The sequence below is a fragment of the Microchirus variegatus genome (assembly GCF_963457635.1).
Source record: "Microchirus variegatus genome assembly, chromosome: 8".
NCBI classification, from domain to species: Eukaryota; Metazoa; Chordata; class Actinopteri; order Pleuronectiformes; family Soleidae; genus Microchirus; species Microchirus variegatus.
The window spans coordinates 23,546,947-23,554,708 of record NC_139809.1 but is presented as its reverse complement, the minus strand read 5'-3'; positions in this window follow the sequence as shown (position 1 = coordinate 23,554,708).

Below are 7,762 nucleotides of genomic sequence, written 5' to 3'. Positions count from 1 at the left end.
AAGGGTGAATCATATTTCAGTGAATGCTGGTGAAGGGACCACATATTCTGGTAATTTCTAATGTGATTCTATGACTAAGAAAAGATGACAATATGAACGGAAAATATGCTTTAAAATATATTATTAAAAAATTACTCCAGTCTCAGTCCTGTGTGTCTGGGGCGCTCGAGTGATGTTACAGTGATTGGCCAGCACATCTCTTCTTCCATGTTCAGCAAGCTATAGTTCCTGTATCATATGTTCTTTAAAAAAGTCTAAATAATTTATATTTGTGACAAAACCACTCTTCATGAGAAATGTTTGGACATATGTAATAAAATTTGTTACACAATCAAAGGTTTTCATTTTGCTGAATTTGTGTTATTCTTGACCCATCAACTGACAAAAATACAGAAAAAATTAGATGAGTGATTTATGTTGCTAAACTGTTAGGGGAAGAAATGCTACAGAGATCATAGTAATCCCAGTAGAGTCATAATATACAATAAACATCCTTAATTACAAATAAGTTTAAATCTTTAAATTTGTGTATAAAGAAGGTCAAAGTAACATTCATTATACTTAAACATTCATAGTTAAATCCACATTCAACATTGAAGTTTTATCTCATTAATCATTTTCAATGTCATCATCTCTACAACAGGGGGCAGTCACGCTGCAAAAAAAAACGTTTCATAAATTTAAAATAACATTTTTTAAAATACACTCAGCAACCAGGCACGTCATCATTTAACACATTTTTATTTTATTCAATAAATAATTTGCATTATAAACACCTGGTGTAGCACCACATTAACTTTACAAACATATAAACAGTTTGATCTTTCTGGCATTTCGCATAGTGAAGTGTGTTTCTGCCCATTGTTTCAAACCATTAAAATATGAACAATTTCAAACAGATAAGTGTTAATAAATGAAAAAAAAATAAAGTGCATTAAACTCAAAAACATGAACACGGTATTAAAAATATTTTTGCCTTTTCTACCTTAAGGTAGGCTGCACTGTATGTTTTACTTTATCTGCAAACATATAAGCAAAAATTGAGGGTGCCCAAAAATGTGTGCTGTGTTTGATTAACCTGTTCTGTGGAAGGTCCATATTCACCAAAAATTCAGATGTACAAAAACTGGGGTGATAAATTTAGATCACAACTGGTAATATACAACATTTAAAACTCAGTAACTCACAAAAACATACGTACAATCTTACACTACACATTTTGAACCACATACTGTAAAACTCACAATACAAATCGCATCTATTAACACAAGATTCAATTTTACAATCATTTCTTCATGATTTTTTGTTTCTGCACCAGACATTCCAAACAGCAGTAGAACAGACTGCCAGATACTTCAAAAATAAATGATAAATGATGGTCAAACTGTGTTCCAGTAGTAACAGTATCTGTAGGGATGACTTACAAATTGGCATTACAAGTGAATGTAGAAACCTCTCATAGCAAGGAGTGTCGGGGAGAATCACAAGAAAACACGAGAAAAGGTGAGACTGCAAAAATAGAATCAAATTCTGCTTCTATTTCATCCTTACTGACCGCCAGAGGCGGTGCTTTAGCACTGAATGTATCCATCTTGCGCATGCGCAGGTCGAGTGTTTATACCAACAAAGTCACCCATGACCCCTGATGACGCCGGCTAGCCTATATCTTCCGGTGACATCAGAGGATCTGTTCCTTTTCATCTTCTCGCGTTGCAGGTAGACGCATGTCAGCGAACTCTAGCTGAATTACAGCGTTCATTGCCGCTTCGTCGCTGGTAGCCTTGCGACAATCTGTCGGAGCTGCGAGCTGCTCGCCCTCCAAAGGGCTGCGACGAGCGGAGACGGAAGGTTCGTCCCGGTTCGCCGCGGACACTCCGAAAAAAGAAGTTTGGATCAGCCAACGCTACTACTGGCTGAGTATACTGAGATCTAATTTGTTAATATAATCGGTGACGGCGTTGTACGCTCCCGACATTTTCTGTTGTCACGGGCGCTAGCGGTTTAGCATTGCCTGCTTGAGCTAGCGTCTGTATAACCGGTACACAGTACCCGCTTTGTGTTGTAGTTATAAATCACGGGCGTTCTGTACGTCGGTGAAGCCAGCGTACTCGCTGCCTCTCCCGACATCAGTACTCCTGCCGTATCCGTGAGTAATCTTACAAGCGCTTACGGCTTTTTTTGTTTACTTTTACCAGGTCGGTGAAGACAGTGTGCACTCTCTCTCCCGACATTAAGGCTTTACGGCGCTAAAGGTTGATTACCTGACTTATCGCCTGTGTAATCGGTACACCGCCGGGGGTACCCGTCTTCAGTTAGTACTACCGCTACCCGTGAATAAACGTACATTACCGGTGTGTTTTCTACGGTTTTGACCGTTAGCCTTGAACAACCAATAAGCTAACCGTACTAAACGCCTGTTGGTGAAGGCAGTGTGTTCGCTCCCTCTCCCATCACAGGTGTATACACTACCCGAAGAGAAAGAGCAGTAACAGCAGCATATCGAGCTGCGTCTGCTCGGTGGTGACAGTCCGTATTCGGCGCAGCAAGCTGACCTTTGCTGGTGAAGGCAGTGTTCTCGCTCCCTCTCCCAGCATAGGCGGACGCCGTTGGCCTCATAGTTAGTGTGAAGAGCCACTAACCCTACCTACATTCGGCCGTGCGACACCTGTTGGTGAAGGCAGTGTTCTCGCTCCCTCTCCCAGCATCTGTTGCTTCTCCCACTCTACAGCCGCCGACTGTCACCATGCTTGGGGACCACTCCTGTGTGACCTGTATGGCCTCCCTAGGGCAGTGCGGGTTGCCAGACTGGCTGAGGTTGAACACCTGCTGGGTCATGCTCCGGAACCGGACCAGCTGACCCCAGCCCAGCGACTGCCACCAGCACAGCCTAACCGACCTAAGCGTCGGGCTGCAGAGGCTGTGGGCGCCTCCTCTGGGAAGAGGGCTAAGGAGTCTAGACTGGCCTCCAAGGTGGACCAGTTGACAGAGGAGTTAAACCAGATGAAGACCCTCTTCCTAGCCATCCAGTCTGGGACCAGTGCAGCGGACGTGGATGTTCCCGCTCCCCACACAATGTTCGAACCAGATGAGGACGTGCTCTCTGTGGCAGCTTCAGCCACCGAGTTCACAGACTATGGGGCAGACCTGGTTCCCCAGGATGCTGCCTCTCATGCCTCTGGGGGGAGCTCCTGTTCCTCAGCTCGCAGTCGCGGTGCTGGGTCAGGGGATGACTCCATGGGTGCCATCATTCGCATGGCCCTTGCCCGCCTGCAGGTGGATATCCCGCAGGCTCAACCGGCTCCCGCCAGTGCCTTTTTCAGGCGTGAACCAGCCCCTACCACCTTTACTGTGCCTCCGTCGGATGAATACCTGAGGGAGCTGCATGCATGCTGGAGATATACCAGAGCGCACTCCCATGCAACAGCCGATGCCCGGGCCCTGGCAGCCATGCAGGACGCAGCCAAGTTCGGCTTGGCCCACATGCCTGCGGTCGAGCCAGCTATAGCGGCTCTCATCGTTTCACCCGATGAGGCTCTGAGACCGGACGCCAGATGCCCACGTCCCCAGTGTCGGGCTACAGATGACCTGCTCTCTAGGGCCTACGAAGCAGCAGCACGCATGGGACGCATTAGCAATTCCCTGTCCCATCTGATGCTGGCTCTCTCAGCATCCCTCCAGGAGGCTACGCTGGACTCTTCCATCCACAGCCTTAGCGATGCTTCTCTACAGGCGTTAGCCCTGGTGTCCAGAGAGCTGGGGCGCCTAATGTCCACACTAGTTCAGGCTCGCCGCCAGGTGTGGCTGGCACAGTCACCTCTCACTGAGGCGTGCCGGAGAACCCTCCGCAGCATCCCAGTGGAACCTGGTGAGGTCTTTGGGTCAGCTGCCGTACAGGCGCTCGAGCGTACAGTTCAGGCCAGGCAGACTCGACAGCAGCTCTCTGGGCTTCACAGAAGTATGCCTCCTCCAGACAGGCCTAGGGTCTCTCCAGCTCCCCCCAGGCGCCACTCCCATCCACAGACTCTACCCAGTGGCTACCCCAGGTCTCAGCGACCGGTTCAACAGCCAGCTCAACGAGGGCCTCAGGCCTTTCGAGCCCCCGAACGATTGCCCCCTAGATATCCTCAGACCTTCGACGCTGCCCGTCGTCCCCCCAGGGCCCCTAGAGGCCGGGGGACCAGGCGCTGAGAGTCTGGGGCCGGTCGTCGGCAGTTTTTTCCAGCAGCAGCTCAGCTACTGAGGCTGCTTCCACCTCGGACCCCTGGGTGATTTCTACCCTAACCTACGGGTACAAACTTCAGTTCCGACGCCGGCCCCCAAACCATGGCCGGGTCAAGATGACAATCATAGGCGACCTGAACAAGGGTGCCATCGAACCAGTAGACCCCCTGTCATCGGGGGGTTTCTACTCGACCTACTTTCTAGTGGAGAAGAAAGATGGTGGACTCCGCCCTGTCCTCGACCTAAGGGGACTCAACAGGTTTCTGAAGGTCCTGAGGTTCCATATGCTCAGTACCACAGAGGTTCTGCGTACTGTGGCCAGAGGGGAATGGTTTACCTTAATAGACCTGAAGGATGCATACTTTCATGTCCCCATAGCACCACACCACAGGCAATTTCTGCGGTTTGCTTTTCAGGGTTGCCATTATCAGTTCAAGGTGCTCCCGTTCGGCCTCTCCCTTTCGCCACGGGTGTTCACCAGATGTGTGGCAGCAGCCCTCTCAGCCCTGCAGTCGCAGGGCATGAAGATCCTGCCATATCTGGACGACTGGCTGGTCTGTGCACCATCCCGGTCTCAGGTGACCAGAGACATGGCGACTCTCCTCTCACATGTGGCCCAGCTCGGGCTCAGAGTGAACTTCACAAAGAGCTGCCTGGTTCCCTCACAGAGAACACTTTTCCTGGGGATGACCCTAGATGCTGTTGCCATGAGGGCCTATCCATCACCTCGGCGTGTAGACGATGTCCTCCGCCTCCTTCTCCTCTTTCAGAAGGGCCGCTGCTTGCGCTACGTCCAGTATATGCGCCTCTTAGGCATGCTGACCGCTGCTGCCACTGTGGTTCCCCTAGGGTTGCTGTCACTACGCCCCCTTCAGAGGTGGCTGAACAGTTTCCATTTAGACGCCAAGCGACACCGACACAGGATACTCAGGCCGTCACGGCGCTTTCTCATCGCTCTGGCCCCATGGAGGGAAAGATCATTTCTCCTCCAGGGCATGCCCATGGGCTCCATCGCATCCCGTCGAGAGACTGTCACAACAGATGCCTCCCTCACAGGGTGGGGCGCTGTGTGGCAGAACAGGACAGCTCGAGGCCTGTGGAACGCACAGGACCGCTTGGAACATATCAATGTCCTGGAGCTGCGGGCAGTGCACATGGCGCTGCAGTTTTTTCTCCCGTTCCTAGGAGGGAGGCATGTGCTGGTGCGGTCAGACAACGTCTCAACCGTCTCCCTCTGGGTCAGGACGCTCTCGGCCACGATTGGCCAGAGAGTCTACTCTATGCTTTTCCACCAGTGCCTCTGATCCTTCAAATTTTGCAGAGGGTCCTCCAGCAGGGCCACAGGCTGCTACTGGTGGCCCCCTTCTGACCAGGGAGGGCATGGTTTCCTCTGCTGCACAGGCTCTGCCACGGCTCACCGTGGCGTCTCCCCGACAGGTTGGATCTCCTGTCTCAGCTCGGGGGCCAGGTCTGGCATCCCGAACCTCATCGCCTCCAGCTCTGGGTTTGGCCACTGCAGGGCCCGACCCGCTGCTGGCAGAGCGTCCAGAAACCGTCCAACACACCATACTAAATGCGAGGGCGCCTTCTACCCGAGCACAGTACGAGAATAGGTGGAAACTGTTTTCTGCCTGGTGTTCAGACAGGGGTGAAGACCCTGTGCACTGTCCAATTACAAGAATTCTCGAGTTCCTACAGTCACTCCTGGACAGCGGACGGTCCCCTGCTACTCTGAGGGTCTACGTGGCGGCCATTTCCTCTAGACACACTCAAATCGGTGACGACACCGTGGGGTGCCACAGACTTGTGTCCCTCTTCCTAAAGGGAGCCCTGAGATTACAACCCCCAAGGGCAAAGAGAATCCCAGCCTGGGATCTGCCCCTGGTGCTGGATGCCCTGTGCCTGCCCCCCTTTGAGCCCCTGGCGCAGGCGGACTTGAAGTGGGTGTCTACTAAGACTGCCTTTCTCCTTGCTATCACTTCAGCAAAGTGTGTCGGGGAGCTACATGCTCTCTCTGTGAGCGACTTGTGTCTGAGGTGGAACCCAGATGGCTCAGGGGTCACTCTGTGGCCGAATACGGCTTTTCTTCCTAAGGTTCTGTCAGCGTCAAACCTTAACCGACCTATTCACCTGGCGCAGTTTATTCCCCCAGCAGGGGAGGAAAGGTCAGGACTTCTGTGTCCTGTCAGGGCCTTAAGAATCTATATAGATCTGACCACAAGCATAAGAAGTTCAGAACAGCTGTTCCTCTGTTACGGAGGCCCTAAGAAAGGCCATGCTCTTTCCAAACAGCGACTCTCGCATTGGATCGTGGATGTCATCACCCGGGCGTATAAAAACAGCGGTCGCCCCCTGCCAGCTGGGGTGAGGTGCCACTCTACGAGGGCCGTTGTTACATCATGGGCGGCGCTGCGCAGCGTGCCCCTGGGAGACATCTGTGATGCGGCATCGTGGGCATCACCAACTACCTTCTCCAGATTCTATCGGGTGAATGTGGCCACCCCCCACCCACTGGGTGTGGCCCTGCTGCCCGCCTCTAACGTTCCCTCCCACTGAGGTACGTACTGGCATTCCTCGTGACTTTGTTGTTATGGTCATCCAGTGCTAAAGCACCGCCTCTGGCGGTCAGTAAGGATGAAATAGAACGAAAGTTACGTATGTAACTACGGTTCTATGAATCCTGGATGACCGCCAGAGCGTTCCGTCACTCAGAATCCTCGTGGTTTCGCGAGAAGATTCTACAGGAACAGATCCTCTGATGTCACCGGAAGATATAGGCTAGCCGGCGTCATCAGGGGTCATGGGTGACTTTGTTGGTATAAACACTCGACCTGCGCATGCGCAAGATGTATACATTCAGTGCTAAAGCACCGCCTCTGGCGGTCATCCAGGATTCATAGAACCGTAGTTACATACGTAACTTTCGTTTTACAGCGTAACTGTCACTTTCATGCGTGCTTGTAAATTCCCACACAAATACTAATTATATACCATTAAATACTGCATCTCCCTACCCTAGTGTGAACAGTTAAAGACTATAAGGTGAGAAGTTGTTAGTGTGGAAAGGTTGGCACAAAGGCTCGTTCTTTGGCAAAGATTAAAGCCACAAAATTACGTCTACAAACATATGCTTACCATTTAGTATCAGTAAAAACCACAGTCAGGTCACAGCACACTGGCCCAGCTACAAAACACTAAAACTGACTAGAGGTGACCTCTTTACAGCTAATAGTACAAACAGGATCTACACCACTGTTACTTGAAATGAAGGGCTGGGTTCGTGTCATAGATTGTTTGCTTGATCTACATCGTGTTTGCTTCATTTTTTACGTTACAGTTTCTCTCAACTGTTTACACACAAATTCTGGTACTTGAGACACAATGACCACTACGTGAAACTAATGCACCAACCCCCTGAACCAACTCTGCTAAACTACAAGCACAATTACACTCAAATTGCAGTTCTAAAACACACTTTTTTTCCCCAAAACACTACACACAATTCTCTGCATTTGGCACCAGTTTCATGAAGAAAATCTGT